Below are 19,602 nucleotides of genomic sequence, written 5' to 3'. Positions count from 1 at the left end.
CTAAACTTTTACTATACAGACATTTGAAGGACATTCCAAATCCAAAATACAGCTGACTCAAAGTGGATAAATCAGAAGTGTGGTTCCCACACTGATCTCTCTTCCAGACTGTTGCCAAGGAAAGGAGTGCCCTCTTATTCCCACAGCCCACCCCAACTTTGATAAGGAAGGGCTGGGTTTAGCAACTCCTTCACAGTAGGATCTGTATTCCTGACCACAGTACACACAGACTATAAGGTGCAGGCCTGGCCACAATGTTTTCAGCCCTTACTGTCACTTGGAAGCCCTAAAGGTTAATGGTGGCTCACCACATACATAAAATTTTCTCAAAAATTCCAATGATGGCCTCTCCTTTTTCTACCACTGCAGCCAATCATGACCTTGCTGTTCATCTGCCCCTGGGGTTCTTTTCATAGGGTTGTTGCTTGATTGCCATTTATTCTATTTATAAAAGCAGCTGAACTAAAAGGAAGAGAAATCCACCCATCAGTATTTCTCACACTTTCATAGATCTACTTTTTATACTTAATACATCACAATAAACATGACAAATGATCAGGAAAATATATATATATATATATATATAATCATCTTCTGTGAGTACCAACTACATCATGTAGGAGTCATGGGTAGCCAGTGGTTAGAAATCATCCAGGAGATAATCCAAGGGTATATGATCAAAGGTCTGTTACTTTCTCAGGATGAGTCTGCTCCAATGATTTATGAGACGCCTACCCAAAGGCTGTGTGAACACAGTGCTTACCCACAACCCCTTCATTTCAGAAACTCTACCCACTCCGAAGTCTATTCTAGAATCGTTATCAGCTGCCAAACATTTTCACAACTCTCTGATAACTCCATAAAGCAAAAACCATGAGTAATGAATGAGTCCACATCATCAGCACTACACATAGCTCGTGATGTAGTTGATTTGCTTATAGCTTTGGGACTTACATCCCCACCTAGGTCTGGGTTAGAATAAATTGTCCCCTTCCTCTGAAATCTGTTTCTTCTTTCATATGCAGATTTCGTAGAGTTTCTTAACCATATTGAATAGTTCTGTTTCTTGACTCTGACTTCTCTTTACCATGGTAAAGACATACTCTTTCTCCTTAGGAGTTTGTCCAGCTTTGCATTGAGTAGCCTGGCTTGAGACTGTCTTCTGGATAACCTAACTTGCCTCAGATCTCTCTGGAGGCAGATCTAGATGTACACCAGAACCTTCCTCTTGCGTATCTATACCCACACATGGTACAGTGAGTCCTTACTGTCTGGTACAATGCCCTAGTTACCACAAACACAGATTCAATGCATCACCCTGATGAAGCCTTTGGGACAATGATTCTCAAACTACAGGTTGCTGGCCCTTTCACAGGGGTCATCTAAGACCATCAGAAAACACAGATATTTACATTACATTCATAACAGTAGCAAAATTACAGTTATAATTGACAAAAATGTATATAATGACAAAAATAATTTTGTGGTTGGGAGACACCACAACAAGAACTGTATTAAAAGGTCACGGCATTAAGAAGGTTGAGAACCACTGTTCTAAGGTCTCTTCGAATTCTTGTCTTAGTGAATTTTGGTCTAAGAGGTCCCAACAACCTCTGCTTTCACGGTTACTTTTTTCTACCTGTGATTAGGTCTTTTATTTTAGTGGACTGCTTACACCCATGACTTTGTAGCCTTCCAATAATTCTCAACATTTCACAGACATTGTAACAAATATCTTAGTATTGGCTACAAATCAGTAGCCTCTTGATCCTAAGTTTCTATAACACTTTATAAGTTTTTTTTAAAAAGCTCTTTGGGTAATATCATTTAACTCTTACAACTCTGTCATTGAATTTTGCAGGTGAGGATACAACAGCTCAGAGCATCATGCTGACCTGTGCAAAATCACAGAGCCAGAAATGAAGATGATGCCATTCATACCATAGTGGAAAGCCACATGATGCTCATCCTTGAAGCACAAAGCCAGCATCTCCCTCTACATCCCTCATCCCTTGGTGTGGGGAATTGCAGGCTGGTATCCAGTCGAGCTGAGGTCTAAACCCTGATGGTCATAATTCACCCTCATGACACGGTAGGCATTCACTCATGCTCCTGGAACTCTGGCCCCTGCCTAAGGTATTACCTCCCCACAGCCCCTACAAGAGAAGCATGGTCAGTAGTCATGTAAGCAATGGCCCAAGCTTCTGACCTTCAGGCTAAACTCCTCCCCAGTTACCTAGCAACAGTGAAGACTATAAAAAGGGGTGTTCAGCCCCACTGAGCTCTCTTACCCTCTTACTCCTTTGTTCCTTCACCTCTTACTTCTCTCTTCTCTTCCCTTCCTCGTTGTCTTCTTCTTTCCTCTCCTCTTTCTCTCTCTTTCTCTCTAGCCTTTCCTCTCTCTCTCTCTCTCTCTCTCTCTCTCTCTCTCTCTCTCTCTCTCTCTCTCTCTCTCTCTCTCTCTCTCTTTCTACCTTCTCTCTTTCCCCTGCATTTCTATAATAAAGCTCTTAAACCATATTCTCTGCTCCTTCAAGTTCCACTGTGCACTCTGGTCAGTGTTGGGAACTTCTTCCCCTATTCCCTCTCTCCCACAACCCTGGTGGCTTTAGCAAAGTAGCTCTGGGGAGGGGGGGTCCCAGGCTGCCCCTTGGCCATACCCTGAAGAGTGGGATGGTGGAATGCCCACCCAGGGATGAGTGGATAGGGTAGGTAGCAGCCCTCCCACGCCTGACAGACCAGAGAATAGGGAAACTCTGGCGGGGGCGGGGGCATCTTTTCCTATCCCACTTCTCCCCAACCCCCCCACCACCAGGCCTCCCCTTTTATTTTGTTCCCAACACCTTGGAACAACTATCCTACCTCCAGACTCACATTGCCACTCCCAGGCACACAGGCATGCTGTTTGGACCTCTGACAAACCCATCTCCATGATCATGGAGAAAAAGCTCACTGCCTGTTTGTTTTAACAGTTCCACCTTGAATACTTTAGGGACAGATCTATATCTTGTCAATGCCAATCAGTGTGACTGTCTATGCAGAACACTAGGTTATTAGACTCGAGATGCTACAACAGCAAAAGAGTGGAAGAGACCGTCTAAATGAATTAGTGCTGCTTGCCACGCAATAAAGAGATGGCGACAGTCTGTGGGACACCTAAAACTGTTCTTTCCCAACTCTACCTGCCTCCACATCTCCTCACCATCTTCTCTGCTTTCTAAGTTTGCAGTGGGTGTGAGACTTGAGTACATTGTTTATTTCTGATACGTTAAAAAAAAAAAGAAAGAAAGAAAGAAAGAAAGCCTCGTTTTCAGCATACCACTTCAAAGGTGTCTACAAAAAGTTTCAAAATTTTTGAGTGGCTTTGAAAACTTTCGTTACCGCTCCTAAAAAGAATTAAGATATACATACCATGAATTTTAGTTGTGTTCCGTTGTGTCAGGATGTTAATTACTGAGATGAAAGTATACTGAGTGTTTGGGGAATTTTTTCTAAAAAGCTCAACAAAACTGCAGTTTTCTGGCCCCGTAGTCTTCAAATTCCTCTGTAGAGCTTAGGAACTCTATCTGAATACCATATAAAAATAAAATCAAGGCAATGTATTCCATTCAGTGACAGAATATAAAGTCATTGAAATGAAAAACTAATTTTGCACACATTTAAAAGTTGACAAGTCTATTCGCCATCTTTGAAGGTAGGCATTTTGCTCTATGGCAAGCCTAATATTGTCTAACTTTAAAGTAAAGCACAATGAACAACTAGGAACAATATTTAATAACAGAACAACTGTAACTGTCTTCTAGAAAAATATAAATATATAGGCTCTCCCTCTTGAAATGTCTTATGTACTGCTCTGATAGCTGTCTCTTTTGTTCTAGAACTCTCTCTAGACTAGGCCTGCCTCTGCCTCCTGAGTGCTAGAAGAGGGCATGTGTAACCACTGTCTTTATCTATCCTGTGGGTATGGAGTCTGATGCAATGCCCACATGGTGAGGGGAAAAGGCAGTAACCCTTACAGTTAGTCAGGTGAGGCTATAAAGCAAATGTTACTTGAGCATAGCCTGCAATATGGCCCCAGTTGATCTGATCCTCTCGACAGCTGCTAAGTGAATAATGGCTGAATGGTGAACGTGGTAGAAGGTGAGAGACAAGGCATGACTCATTGTTTACTATCTTCAGGTAGGTTTCATTTCTCAAGACACAGACCCCACAATAAAACAACTTTATGCAGATGACTACTTCTTTACAAGAGATAAAAGGGGGGACATGAAAGCGTGAGTAACAGCAAAACTGGGAGGAGGAAAGTCAACTGTGTGCCGAGTTGGTCATTGGCACAGCATGTGACAGCACACACCCCTCCAGCCCACTGCTTAACCTCAAAGGGACTAGACTAACACCTCAGAATTTGATTTAAAGATGGTGTTTTCTCTGAAGAAGTATCCATCTACAATTAGCTTTTCCTCTAAGCTGAGGTGTGTGGGCTTTGTGGTAAGAAGAACAGGAGGAGGGAAGATGAGCTGTGCAAAATCACAAAGGTAAATCAGACACAGAAATGGAAATTTGTCATCTTTGCCTATTTCTGTGGAATGGAGAGGCTGGGTGGCCAGAATTGCTGGTTGGAGCCATGCTCTGACCTCTTGGTAAATTAGCCCAGAACTTATTAAGACAAGTCCACCAGTTTCACCATAATGTGTTGGGGAGGGGCTATTCACTTATCTACTTGTTTCCAGTCACTGCACATGTCCTAACACTCTACATGCCAAAATTCTTGCTAAACAATTGGAGGTAAAACTTTAAATGCACTATCTAGGACATAGGGGAAGAACCAGACAGATGATTTAATAATTGCAATCAATACCAGACATGTTTTATGGGAATTATTCAGACTTGGGACAAAAAGACAACCTTCCTGGAATAAACAGTAAAACTATGAAGACGAGTAGACTAAAATACTTCAGAGAGAGTGAGCAGGGCGACAAGATTGGGGAACTGAAAGTCATTTATTCTGCTTGGGGTGTGGGTCTTTACTGGTTGAGGATAAAAGGTGGGCAGATGTCGTGGGAGATGAGTCTGGAAAGGCAGTCACACATAGACCAGAAAGCCACAAATACAACTTAGAGATTGTGTATGATGTAGACATGGAAACCACCAAAGCAGTCATTTAAATAAAATAATCGTTTTTCCCTGAGGTAAAGTGATGTTCAAGCTGTCTCCATGCTGGACAGTATCCAGCATTCTCTCGCAGCCTGCCTTTAGCTTCTGCTGCTGTTACTGCAAGTGTTCTTCCTAATTCTTCTCTCCTAAGGTAATCTGAGTCTCCAGTTGACTGGGTAAGCCTTCCCGAGCACTTATGAGAACAAGGGCAGCAGAATCCTCTCTTGCAAATTCGTCTCCACTTTACAGATCTTGGCTAGGTATCACACTCTAAATTTTGCCTTCTACCTCCATGAATCGAATTTGGCCACACAACCATGACTTCTGTAAAGAATTTCAGGAAGTATACATTCTTACCTATATGAGGGTGCTTTCCCTAACAAAATATCACAGTTTTGCTCATAAAGAAGGAGAAATAGATTTTTAGAGCAACTGCTAAATGTTTTTATGTCGCACCATATGGACACTGTTGAGAGGTGAGTGGCCAGTTATCAAGCTACAGAGCTGCAGGCTTAGCATACACACATGTCACTGTGTTGAGGTACATATATTCCTTGCTTACTCTTTAGTTGTGTAGAATATAAAACATTATTATTATTATTTTATGTGTATGAGTGGTTTGCTTATATATATTCCTGTGCACCAGTTATGAGCCTGCTAATTTCAGAGGCCAAAAGAGGGCATCAAATCCCCTGGAGATGGAGTTATAGACAATTGTAAGCCACCATGTGGACGCTTGGAATTGAGCCCAGTCCTTTTGGAAGACAGGGCCTAAGTCTTCCTACTGAGACATCTCTAGGATTCCTAGCTCTATGTTCATCCTTCCTTTCTTCTTTCCTTTCTTCCTTACTTCCTTCCCATCTGTCTTTTTCTTTTTTAAATAATCATAAGGGAATGTTTAAGCTTGTCATTTTCTTTATTGTTTGTCTACTGACTAGTTTATATATTTTTTTGCCTTCCACTATGACAATGTGATTTTTTTTTAATTTGTGTATATTGAACCATCTTTGAATCTCTGGGATAAATGCCTCTTGATTGTAATGAATGTCTTTTAATGGATTGCTAACCTTCATTTACTACTTTGTTTGGTGATGATTTTTTTTCATGTGTTCATCCAGAGTAAGGACCTGTAGTTATCTTCTTTATAGTATCTTAGGCTCTGGTATGGGATATCAATAATCTTAGTATTCCTTCCCCATCATTTTATTTTTGAAAGGTTGATAAATGTTTGGTGTTACTTTTTTAAAATGCTCACTAGAATCCACCAGTAAAGAAATCTGGCCTGAACATCTTTATGACAAGATCATGCTTATCAATGAGTCAGTCCCCTAACTCAGGATTTGTATGTTCATGCTTCCTAGTAGTTCTGGGAATTGAAGCATTTGTTTTCGCCCTGTTACTCAACTTGTTGTAGGTCTATTGTTCATAGTGAATGTCCATCATCATGATGTTTCTGTGGCTTCAGTGCTGAGGGTGGGCCTCTTTCACTGCTCATCTTGCTTGTCGAAATCTTCATCAGTTTAGCTACAGGTTTGAAAATTTTCCTTCTTAAATCTTTTCAGAAAAACCAACTCAGTTTTATTGAGCTTTTCTTTTCTTATTTTTTGAGGGTTTGATATTTTATTCAAGTTTTAAGTTTTGTTCATTATAGCATTTGAAGGGGAGGAGCTAATTCTACACAAAATAGAAGACTCCATAATGTATCTAACAACTGTATTTAAAACTGCTTTTTAAATAAAAATACAGGGTTAGGCTATAACAGTTTAGATCTCTAGTGTTGTCATAGTGTGACTGAAATCATCTGCCCAGCTCAGAGCTGAATATCCCAGAAGGTATGTCATGGAAAGGAGAGGAGAGGAGAGGAGAGGAGAGGAGAGGAGAGGAGAGGAGAGGAGAGGAGAGGGGAGGGGAGGGGAGGGGAGGGGAGGGGAGGGGAGGGGAGGGGAGGGGAGGGGAGGGGAGGGAAGGGAAGGGAAGGGAAGGGAAGGGAAGGGAAGGGAAGGGAAGGGAAGGGAAGGGAAGAAGGGAAGGGAAGGGAAGGGAAGGGAAGGGAAGGGAAGGGAAGGGAAGGGAAGGGAAGGGAAGGGAAGGGAAGGGAAGGGAAGGGAAGGGAAGGGAAGGGAAGGGAAGGGAAGGGAAGGGAAGGGAAGGGAAGGGAAGGGAAGGGAAGGGAAGGGAAGGGAAGGGAAGGGAAGGGAAGGGAAGGGAAGGGAAGGGAAGGGAAGGGAAGGGAAGGGAAGGGAAGGGAAGGGAAGGGAAGGGAAGGGAAGGGAAGGGAAGGGAAGGGAAGGGAAGGGAAGGGAAGGGAAGGGAAGGGAAGGGAAGGGAAGGGAAGGGAAGGGAAGGGAAGGGAAGGGAAGGGAAGGGAAGGGAAGGGAAGGGAAGGGAAGGGAAGGGAAGGGAAAGAAAAATGCCCCAGTACAGGGGAACGCCAGGGCCAAAAAGTGGGAGTGGGTGGGTAAGGGAGTAGGGGGGAGGGTATGGGGGACTTTTGGGATAGCATTGGAAATGTAAATGAGGAAAATACCTAATAAAAATATTTTTTTAAAAAAGGAAAAAAAAAGAAAAGAAAAGAGAACCGCATCTATACCATAACACAAGGAAAAATTAAGTCCTGGATGACTGGCTCCATCATGGCCACCCTCTCCACACTAAAATGGCCCAAAAGAAATAGCTCATTACACCCTGAAGAATATTTTTGGTATAACCAGGTACCTAATGGGATCAGGGCAGGACCGAGAAAGACACAATTTCGTCTGTGGACTTGATACAGAGTTACAAAGAGCCCTCATTTCCCCACTTCCACTTAAAGCCTGACATCTCTCGAGGGGCTCCTTCCCAACCGTATCACAGCTGAAAGGACACTCTCTGGAATGAGGTTTCTTTCTATTATTATCCCTCTGCTCTAGGCTTCAGTTATTTCTGCTCTGCTATTTATCATTCCCTTATCTTCTCTTGTTGTTTTTTTTTTTGGGGGGGGGAGGGAGGTATTATTCAATTAAGACCATTCTTTTAAATATAGGTATTTATTGCTACAAATTTATCTCTTATTACTTGATTGCTTTTGCTAAGTCCTTTAAGGCTTTGTTATATTGTGTTTCTATTTTCATTTGCCTCAAGATTTTTTAAATTTTCTGATTTCTTCTTTGATCTACTTGGATCTTCATAAACATATTTTTTTAATTTGCACACATTTGTCTATTTTTCATTTTTCCTACTGCTAATTCACTTCCAATTTGATACCACTATGATTAGAATGTATGCACTCTCTGATTTCTGTCTTCTTAAATTGGGAAAGCCTTGTTGTCTGGCCTAATGCTAATATACACTCTATCTTGTATTCTTCCACTGGAGATAAAATGGCTTGTGTGTCCCTGTCTCTCTGTTTTAAAGTAGAGGTCAGGTCCAGTGTTTTTGGTTGAGTTTTGAGCCTAGATGATGAGTTCATTGCAGAAAGGGAGGCACTAAAGTTCTATACTATTGTTGTCTGATTGTCCCATTCTCCATTTAGATACAATTAATGTTTGCTTATATTGTTTAGTAGATGCTCCTCTTGTCTCTTGCTGATGACTTTTTTGTGATGAATTGGTTTGGCATAATTTATTATGCTTTCAGCCTTTCTCTGTGGATTTGAGAATTGAATCCATATGCTTTATATGATATTAATAACAAATAAGGACTGACTAGTGTCATCGGGTTAGCTGCAGCCTGGATATAGAGACCTCTTATTTCACTTATCCTTTCTTGATGTCTTCCCTTATGGTGCAGTGATTTTTCCACACCTATATGCATTTTGATCCTGTTCACCTTATCTCCTATAATTTTTACTGTAGTATGCATATGGTACCTCTTAGAGTCTTTCACCTGGTGTTTACCACAAAAATTGCATACATTGTCACATAGTTCTAACAGCCTGCTTAAGCTGATAGCAACGTAAACTGCAAGAACTATCTACACTATTTCTCCATTGCCGCACACATTTTTTGATGTCACGTCTTTTTTATTACATATTTATAACTGAATACTAAGTTATATTAATAGTTTTTTTTTAAGTTTATATCAGATGTTATTTATATTACAGCATTCTGGATATGACTATTTATTTTGCCTGTGATTTCATACTACACTCTATGTTTTCACATTACAGATTTGTGTCTTTCTACAACAACTCAAAAAGTTCTTTATGGCATTTTCTTGAAGGCATGTTTAGTGTCAATGGGCCACCTTAGCTTTTGTATATGGGAAAACCACTGTATCTATTTTTGAATAATAACATTTTTCCTAGCACTTTCAAAATATCCCAGTCTTTCATGGACTGCAAGGTTTTTTCTGAAAACTGCTTATAACCTTAGTTGATTTTCCCTTTGTGTGAAGAAACTTTTTTCTTTTTCTTTCTTATCACTTGTAAGACTTTCTCTTTGACTTTGATTTTTGAGAGCTAATTACAGTATGCCTTGGCAAAGTCCTCTTTGAATTTGATTTTAATTAAAAACACTTGAGCTTCGTGTGCTTGGATGTTCGTTTCTTTCTCCAGACTTAAAATGTGTTTGCCCATTATTTTTTTTACATAAGCTTAGTGTCCATTTCATAGTGAATTCACTTTCTGTAATTTCTATAATGAGAAAGATAGGTCTCTCACTGATATAGCATAAATCTGAAAATCTTTTCTAATGCGATATTTTTATCTTCTTTCCTTTGCATGATTTCCAATGTTCTGTCTTTGGATATATAGACCCTTTTCCCTCTACTTGACTACAGGCAGGTTGGGATAAGTTTGTCAAAACATACAGTGAAAGTCAGACATTAGGTGGAGCTCTTGGTATCCTGCAGAAAAGTGGTAAAAAGGATTGTAGGAGCCAGAGGAGTCAAGGACACAACAAGAAAACCCAGTAACCTGGGCTCCTAGGGCCTCACAGACTGAACCAACAATCAGGGAGCCTGCATGCATCTGACTTAGGCCCTCTGCAAATACGTTTATATAGCTTAGTCTTCTTGTGGAACTCCTAATTGAAGTGAGGGCTGTCTCTGACTCTTCTGCCTGCTTTTGGGGCTCTTTTCCTCCCACTGGGTTGTCTATTCTAGCCTTAATGTGAGGGAAGGTGCCTAATCTTATAACTTAATTTGTTTGGTTGATATCCCTGGGAGGAGTTCCCTTTTCTGAAGGGAAATGGAGGAGGAGTAGATGAGAGGTGAGATGGGGGAGCAGAGGACAGATGTAGGGAAGAGATTAAGAGAAGGGCAGGGGAAATTGTATTTGGGTTGCAATATGTGAAAGAAGAGTAAATTTTTTAAAATATTTTTAAAAAGGAAAGAAAAAGCTTCTATAAGATCAGGTTGTAGGCAAACCTGTAAGGTATTTTCTTAATTAGTGATTGATGGAGGAGAACTCACACCATCGTGGGTAGAGCCATCCCTAATCTAGTTGTCCTGAACTCTTTAAGAAAGCAGACTGAGCAATCCAGGGAGAGAAAGCCAGTGAGCAGCATCCCTCCATGGCCACTGTACCAGCTCCTGTCTCAAGGTTCCTGCCCTGACTTCCTTTGATGATGATTAGTGATATCTATATAAATGTAAGTTGAATAAACCCTTTCCTCCCAACTTGCTTTTGGTCATGGTGTTTCACCACAGCAATGGAAACCCTAGCTAAGACACCCTCCAACTTGACACACTATGAATGACTTCAAACTCTCCTATGAGACCCCACAATCTTCAAAAGTTCCACCAATAGCATCACTGTGGGGAATGTTACGTATCTAACTCATGGGTCTTTGGGAAGCCATACACAATGCACACCTTAAGTTTAATAAAGTTCTGGTGTGGATCTGTACTCATTAAAACCACTTTCATCAACTTTTTCTTTATTTCTTTTATATACCTGGTATATTTTGAACTTCCCTCCATTGCAGTTCTTTGTTCCTTACCTCATGTTCACAGGCATAACCCTACTGAGAAAAAGACTTTATTGATGTGTATACAGTACACACTGTACTTACTTGCTTGCAAACATCTGGCAGGATTCTCCTGAAAAGGGTGGTTTATTATAACTTTGGCGAGGTTCCTGACTTAACTCTATGGTGAAAACAGTCAGTTCTGACCAGAATTCCTTGTGACATGTGGGTCTAGACACAAGTTGTCTGAATGTCTAGACTTAACTTAATTTAGAATAGTATTTCTTTTTATGCCCCACTAGATTTTCTTTCTCTTCCAGAAAAATCCCTATAAAGTGTCACAGGAGTTATGTTTTCAATCAACACTAGACCAGTTTGGAAGTCTGCCAAAGTAATAGGAAATTCTGCTTTTGATCTAGTCTAAGACCAAGCTGGCTTAAGTCTACTCTTAAGGCTACTCAATGTCTTCCAATTGTTAGCTTATGGCTGGCGAGCAACCCAGAATGCATGCGACAGCTTTCATATATCTTACATAAGACATCGTATCCTATGTGTAAAGAGGCTGAAGCAGGTAATTAGTAATGATGTAATTGCTCTCTTTGTGGGCAGATAATTATGGTTTATGAAGCTCTCATTACAAATATATCCTCAAGAACTAACCACCTTCAAAAATATTCAAACTTCCAGGCCCTTGGAGAGCTATTCCATGCTACTAGTAAGAACAAAATAATTACGAGGGCAAGATCTGGGTATCTACAAAGGAGATTTTATTATGCAATGATGAGTTGTTATTATTGAGAATGATCATCCCCCAGATGTTCATCATTTGGACATAGAACAAATGAAGGCCCTGCATGAGAATTTTAGTAGCTGTCTCTTTAAAATAAATCATTTATCTATCCACAGCCATAGAGTTATTGGCCAATTTCCTGTGTCTGGCACTATCCTGTGTACAAAGACTCATTATTGTGGTGCCATAGACAATGTAAATCACTATAATACAAAAAAACAGAAAGTACCGATGGTCGTAAAATTATATCATGTGTAATTAGCATAAGAAACGTCCTTCCTAGGAGAATGAAAGACAATTGAAGACTTGTTGAGCTGAAAGTGGTTGATCCTAAATAATGAGTATTCACATGAATCCCTACTTATACACAAAGCTTTCACTGGAGCAGTGCTATACGATAACCATCAATGCAATTGGTAAGAATAATTTAAAAAATATTTCTAGTGTGATCTTCCCTACCCTATATTCACAATAGTATTACAAGCATATAGTCGGAATGTACATCTATTATGTGCTACAATCTCTTCCTCTTACAATGTGTTCAGTAAAATCTGGATATTTCATGGTCAACACTGTCCTTAGGTAATTAATGTCCTATCTAGTTCTTTAGTTGTCTGTAGCTCATTTTCTAGTGGTTTCTTCAGGAAGAAATCATGTGAACAATTTCTGTCTTGATTATAGTGAAGGTCAGATTTGCTGAATATAAAATCTTTTTGCTCCTATTTTATTTTCTTGAGTATGTTCACTTTTATTACTTTTTTCTGATTTAAAGTATTTGTAGTAGGCTGAAACAATGGTCCCTGAAGATGTTCAGGTCTGGATCTATAAGTATTACCTCATATGAGAAAAGAGATTTCACAAGCATCAAGGATCATGAGAAGGGAAATTATCTTTATTTATCCAGGGGCCATTAGGGTCATGACTTCCTTGGGAGAGTAAGTCAGAGTCAGATTTGAAATGAAGGTGGTATAATGATTAAAAGGAGAAACTATAAAATGCAGGGCTGCTAGGCAAGCGTGAGGATAACCTCCCTAATCTTGGTCCCAAAATGAAATAGAAACTAATAAAGTATTAATCTCAGAAAGTAGGGTGATAATATCTTTATCATCTATATGTTCTTCAGATATTTTAGCCCAATAATTTTACTACAGCATGTCTTTTTGTATTGACCATTCATGATCGGTATATGGTATGTCTGTTTAATGTTTTTAGCATTTTTCATTTATAATACTTGTTTCAGTCTTAGAAGAATCATATCCTCACATATACCAAATCTGCTTGGCTTAGTTTCAGCATTCTCACTTTTTATTAAATGCTGGATCCCACACAGACAAGCCAGAAGCCATCTTCAACTCCTAACTTTAAAGGCATTGCAGACTCACAGAAGAAATTAGATACTTTAACTGGTAATCTATACATACCTGAACTTGACTTAGAGAAGCTGAGAAATGAGATAGGGAAGCTATGTAAGCCAGAGGGGTTCAGGTGAGCTAGACCGGTCCAGATTGTTGCTTCACCACACAGTAACATAGTAGACACAGTGACCTAGAGGACACAGTGACATAGTCGACACAGTGACATAGAGGACACGGTGACATAGAGGATACGGTGACATAGTGGACACGGTGACACAGTGGACATGGTGACACAGTGGACATGGTGAAATAGTGGACATGGTGACATAGAGGACACAATGACACAGTGGACACGGTGACACATTGGACACAGTGACACAGTGGACATGGTAACACAGTGGACATGGTGACACAGTGGACACAGTGACACAGTGGACATGGTGACACAGTGGACATGGTGACATAGAGGACACAGTGACATAGATGACATGGCGACATAGAGGACACAGTGACACAGTGACATAGTAAACACAGTGGCATAGTGGATACAGTGACATAGTAGACACAATGACACAGTGGACACAGTAACATAGAGAACACAGTGACATAGAGAACACAGTGACATAGATAACACAGTGACACAGTGAACACAGTGACATAGTGGACACAGTGACATAGAGGACACAGTGGCATAGAGGATATGGTGACATAGTGGACACAGTGACATAGTGGACACAGTGACATAGTGGACATCGTGACATAGAAGACTGACTTAGAGGGCACGGTGACACAATGGACATGATGACATAGTGGACATGGTGACATAGTAGACATAATGACATAGAGGACACAGTGACACAGTGGACCCAGTGACATAGTGGACATGGTGACATAGAGGACACAGTGACACAGTGGTCACAGTGACAGTGGACATGGTGACTACAGTGAACACAGTGACCATAGTGGACACTCCTTGTATTTAGAGCCAACCGTGAGAAGTCCCGCCTCTGTGCCTCACACATGCTGATCCTCCCATTACATTCTTTTCTTCTTCTCTTACCTAAACATTGCAAAGCTTGTCATTCCCGCTTCTCTGTCCTTAAAGTCCCAGAGCTATATTATACATGTGGCCTTTACTTTCAGCCCTACAGAGCAGATGATTTTTTATCTTATTTACTGAAACCAATTATTTTCAGTCATTATTCAGAAATTATCTCTAATGTTTACAATGGCACAGAAATAAAATACATGTTGTGCTGATTTGAATAAGAATGCCCCACACAGGCTCACAGATTTGAATGTTTGGTTACCAGGGAGTGGCACTATTAGGAGGTGACCTTATTGGGGGATATGTAGTCTTGTTAAAGGAAGTGTGTCACCGGGAGTAAGCTTTTGGGATTTTGAATGCTCAAGTCAGACCCAGGGTCTCTCTTTTCCTGCTGCCTGCCTGCGGAGAACCATGGAGTTGTCCTGGCCTAGCTGCCTAGAGAGGCAGGCGTCACAGGTTTTTTCAAGTTAATAGTCCGTGGCTCCTGGGGCACAATATGCCTTCCAGTACCTGAGAGACTGGCATGTTCCCTTGGTCAATGAAGTGTTTGTGCCGCTTTGTGTTTCTCTGTAGTCAAGGAACCATAAAAGCTTGACAGGACAATTGGTCTTAGACGTTAATCTTGTGTACCCTGTATAGCTTGCAAACTTCATTATGTCCTGGCAACTATTAATCCTGGCAGTTTCCATTACAATCTGTTTCTAATGATGCTATAAAAGGTCTGATTGTTCTCAATAAAATGATCACAGTCTCAGTGTTGCTGTAGGCCCTCCAGCCCAAGCCTGGTTTCATTCCTCATGGCCATATTAGGTGACTTTGGCCAGGTAAGTTAGTGTGGCCTATCCAGATGTAGAACTCTAAGATACCCCTCTAGTACTGTGTCTGCCTGCATGCTACCATGCTTTCTGCCATGATGACAGTGGACTAAACCTCTGAACCTGTAATCCAGCCCCAATTAAAGGCTTTCTTTTATAAGAGTTGTCATGGTCATGGTATCTCTTCACAGCAATAAAACCTTAACTAAGACATGTATTAACACTTTCCTTTGATAAGGAAAATAGACTCTGAGTGATTCACAAAAATTGCCCAAAATCACTCAGCTAGAAAATAAGAGTCTTTGAAAGTATATTCTCAACACCATGCTTTCTCCATCCTCTACCTTGTTTTGTTTATACATTTTGCTCATTCAATGAACTAATGTGCACCAAACTAAAATCACTAGTAGACCTTGTTAGTACTTGCTACTATAGTATAAAATAGGATTCATAGGGTGTTGTTGAAAATTTTAATCCCAATCCAGAGATTCTACTCCACCTTTAACAATTTAATTCCTGTATGTAAGACACATACAATCTTTATATTTACAATAAGCCGTAATCAGCACAAAAGCTGGGCAGATATCTATCCTCTATGCTATTATGTCTATTTCCCAGCCAATAACCCTACTATATAATTTGTCGTGTTTCATCTGAGCTGCTCTTAAATCCAATTAGCCAACCCACATGGCCATTATTTCATGGCTCATCTAACCCTCTACTCCCCTTCTCCCCCTTGTGGTTCTCCTCCTACCCCAAGCCCAAGAACCCTAAACCATGCCTATGTCTCTTCTGCCTAGTTATTGGCTGTTGGCATCTTTATTCACCAGTCAGAAATAATTTGGGGACAAAGTCACTTAGAGTCATAGGTGGACTCTCTCATCTCTGGGGCAACCAGGTCTTGGGGGCCTGCACTTATCATTACAATGCACAGCAACAGACCAAATCTCAACAATAGGGAGACTAAGTAAAGCCATAGACAATGAAGAGAGCGTGAAGGAGCTAAGACAATAGACTCAGATATGATTATGATGCCTTTAGTCAACACCATGAACCAGGAGAAATGGCTTAGCCAAGAAGTCAGACTTTTCTACAGTGGACATGCTGTGTAGAAGTGCCCATTATGCTTGTGAGGGCCAGAGGTACAATGGTTAGGAACATGCTCTTTGGTGTCAAAAATTGTTGGTCTTGAATTTGTGAGATTTCCTTGGGCAAGTTTACCTGTGGGTCTCAAGTTGTACTTCTGATAGGGATTATAGTAAAACCTACCTGAAAGAGTTATGGGAGGACAGAATTAAACAAGTTTCATAAGACAGCTAGTACGATGCCTAGAGTAGGTTAAGTACATACTACATGAGTGTTTCTTGTTCGTTTGTTCTTGTTTTACTAATTTACTAATGCAAATAATAACAACATATGTGACTTTAAAATGGAAAGTATCTGGATTTTTAAAAAGCAGCTTTAGATGTTCTAGGTGTATAAGCAGTGACACTGGAAGAGGACACAGAGAAGTTATGGCAGTGCAAATGCCTTCAGGCTAGTCAGATAGAGAGGTGGTGTGAGAATATTTGAAAAGACAGTGGATGGTGGGACTTGGGGAAACTGAGAAAGAACATTCCAGAAGAGAGAAACTGTTCCGCTGCAGGAGATGGTTACTAGCATGCCAAAGTTAAGACCTGTCTGCTATTTTATTGTTCAAAGCACTGAGAAATTTCTCAGTGTTTACATTATTGAAAATTAAATTCAACCTAACAAAGAAATATAACACATACATTGGCCAGATCATGGTTTGTTGAGGTCTTAACTATGAACTTTGGAGCAGAGGCAGAAGGCTGAGGCCATAACAGTGAACAGAGAAAGAGAAGAGGGTTAAAAAATAAGAAAGGCAGAGTAGAGAAAAGGCAAGCTTAGGGGGGGAAGGGAAATGAAAGGAAGGAAAGGGAGGGGAGGGGAGGGGAGGGGAGGGGAGGGGAGGGGAGGGGAGGGGAGGGGAGGGGAGGGGAGGGGAGGGGAGGGGAGGGGAGGGGAGGGGAGGGGAGGGGAGGGGAGGGGAGGGGAGGGGAGGGGAGGGAAAGGTAGAGAGAGAAGGAACGGGGAGGGAAAATAATGAGAAAGGTAGGGAGGAGAGAGAAAGGAGAAAAAGCAAAGGGAAGAGAAGGGGGGAAAGGAAAGAAAAGGGGAGGGTGTGGGTTAAAAGTGGTGTCCTGCATCCAGCCTGCCACAGGATTAGGGCCGCTCATGGAGGCAGATGCACAAAGTTTGACTGTGCGCACCTGACAGCTGCCAGGCGAATGTAGGACTATGAGAAGGTACAGGAACCCACACCAGGGGTGGGGATTGCAGTCTGAGGTCCCCGGGGAACTGCCCGGAGCAGGTTCGTGGGTCCCCGGGGCAACATGGAGGCCAGGGATGGCAGGTTCTAGCTCTTGGACACTGCAGACGCTGGATGCTGCAGAAGAGCTGAGAACGGAGTGTGGGCCCGCAGGTGGATTCTAGCCCAGGGCCAAAGGGGAAAGGGCAAGGGGAGAGAGCTCCAGCTGGTTCCTGCAGTGAAGAGAGTATCTCTGGCTTGCTCGGGTGGGTTTCTTGGTGGTGACCATGGCTGAGAGTACAGGGAGGGCTTCTGCAGGAGATTGGATATGCAGCTCTTTAGAGGAAGACCTGTTCTATTGTTCCCCACAGCAGGTCCCGATGAGAAGAGGCAGTCCATGGTTTTAAGGAATTTATTATCATGGCAGAAAGTTGTGATGAATGTAACCTTACCCACTTTCTCAGGGCAGGTCTGAGGTTAAATAGCTTTTGCAGGGAGGAGTGTCTGGGAAGGGGAGTTAAGAGGGTAGTAGAGGCAGAGAATGTCAGAGAGAGGAAGAGAGTAGAGAAGTGGAGGCCAGCCATGGCCATGTGGAGAGAGAGGAGAAGGGAATGTGAAGAGAGGAGGAGCAAGAAGGCAAAAGAGAGAGGCAAGCATAAGAGAGGGAGGAGGGGGCAAACAACCCCTTTTATAGTGGGCCAGGCCTATCTGCCTGTTGCCAGGTAACTGTAGGGAGGAGCATACCTGTCTGTTGTCAGGTAACTATAGGGGTGGAGTACAGACAGAATGCCAGGGGCTTGGGGTGTTGCCTTATGTGATTGCTGGCCACAGAATTATGGAGAGCTGAGTCCTCACATCAGAAGCCTGGGGTCTGGGGTCTGGGGGCATGGCAAACACCTTCCATCCCTTGCAGAAACACCTGCTGGGTCTCCAGGGTTTAAACTTAGCTCAACCAGAAAATAGGCTTTTCACGGTCCCACAGAAGGGTGGAGGAAAAGAAGTGGGGGGGAGGGAGACCAAAGACACTGAATGTAGAAAGCACTTATAGAAGAGAGAGTCATTAATATCATCAAGGTGGCACCAAGATTTCTGTGTCTATTCGATGTCACCGACGCCACTCATACTTGTGACCTCGTTTTGAAACAGCAAAGAATGGCTATGAGTCAAAAGGGACATAATTCTCAGAGATCACCCAGGGCTAGATATAAGAAGAAAAACCCTTCGTGGAAGATCAGTATGTCTGTGAAAGGACTCTGCGTAGCCAGATCTCTTGAACTGTGAGAGAAGCACTGACCTCCAGAGGCTTCTCAAAAGCAAAAATGAACTTTGCCAGCTCAGCCACCCCCCGGACAGAGGCAGGTAGGAAACCACAAAGTTTGTCCCATTCTCTGTGTTTATGAGGGATTATGGGGGGTAATCAGGACACATTGAAAAGAAACACAAAGGAAATCAACACTCTAACCATCAGTGAATTCAAAGGTAAACACAAACACTATTGTCATCTATAATAGTTAACATTAATATTTATATTCTCTGAGAGCCAGGAATGCACTGAATACAATTATGGCTTAAAACCAAGAAACCACTTGATAAGCTTAAGATCATTATCATGACTGACATCAAGACTCTATACTTCCTATAGCATCCTATAACTGAAAGTCATTAGATAACAGTGGGTAACTGTTTTACGAGGCGTTACCAAAAGAAGCCTAAGGGAGGATATGTAGCTTGTCAAGGGCAGAGAAAAGAACAGAAAAACAATTTCCATTCAATGAAAGAGAAAGTTGCCCAGCACATGAACATTTAACACGTGGGGTCCTCAGCTAACATTTCAAACACAATATTCCAAACTTTTAGATATTTTGTGTTTCTGTGATGTTACAGAGGGAAGCAGATTGCAGAAATAGGAAGTCATATGTCCAAGAGCACTTGCATAGTAACTGGAGTCCAATTTAGAATTCATGATTCCTAATTTCGCACTCAGCTCTCTTCCTGGGAATCTCTTCTTCGTGTAGAATACAGGGCTAATTATTCCTTTGAAGAAAATGATAAGGGAACTAAAACACAGACCACATACGTTGGCAGGGGGACGACTGAGGCTGGCACACAGAGCAGTATCCCTGAGTGACTGCCAGAGGCCAGAACAAAAGTAGCAAGCTAGGTGTGCTCCAGGGGAGTAAGGTTCCAGAGCAGACACCATGGTACTCAAGGCAATGACCAATGGAACAGTGATGTTTATGT

Source organism: Mus caroli, unplaced genomic scaffold (assembly GCF_978045245.1).
Source record: "Mus caroli unplaced genomic scaffold, Mus_caroli_1 scaffold_1, whole genome shotgun sequence".
In the NCBI taxonomy this organism is placed as follows: domain Eukaryota; kingdom Metazoa; phylum Chordata; class Mammalia; order Rodentia; family Muridae; genus Mus; species Mus caroli.
The sequence above is the reverse complement of the archived record's forward strand: the minus strand, read 5'-3'. Positions refer to the sequence as shown.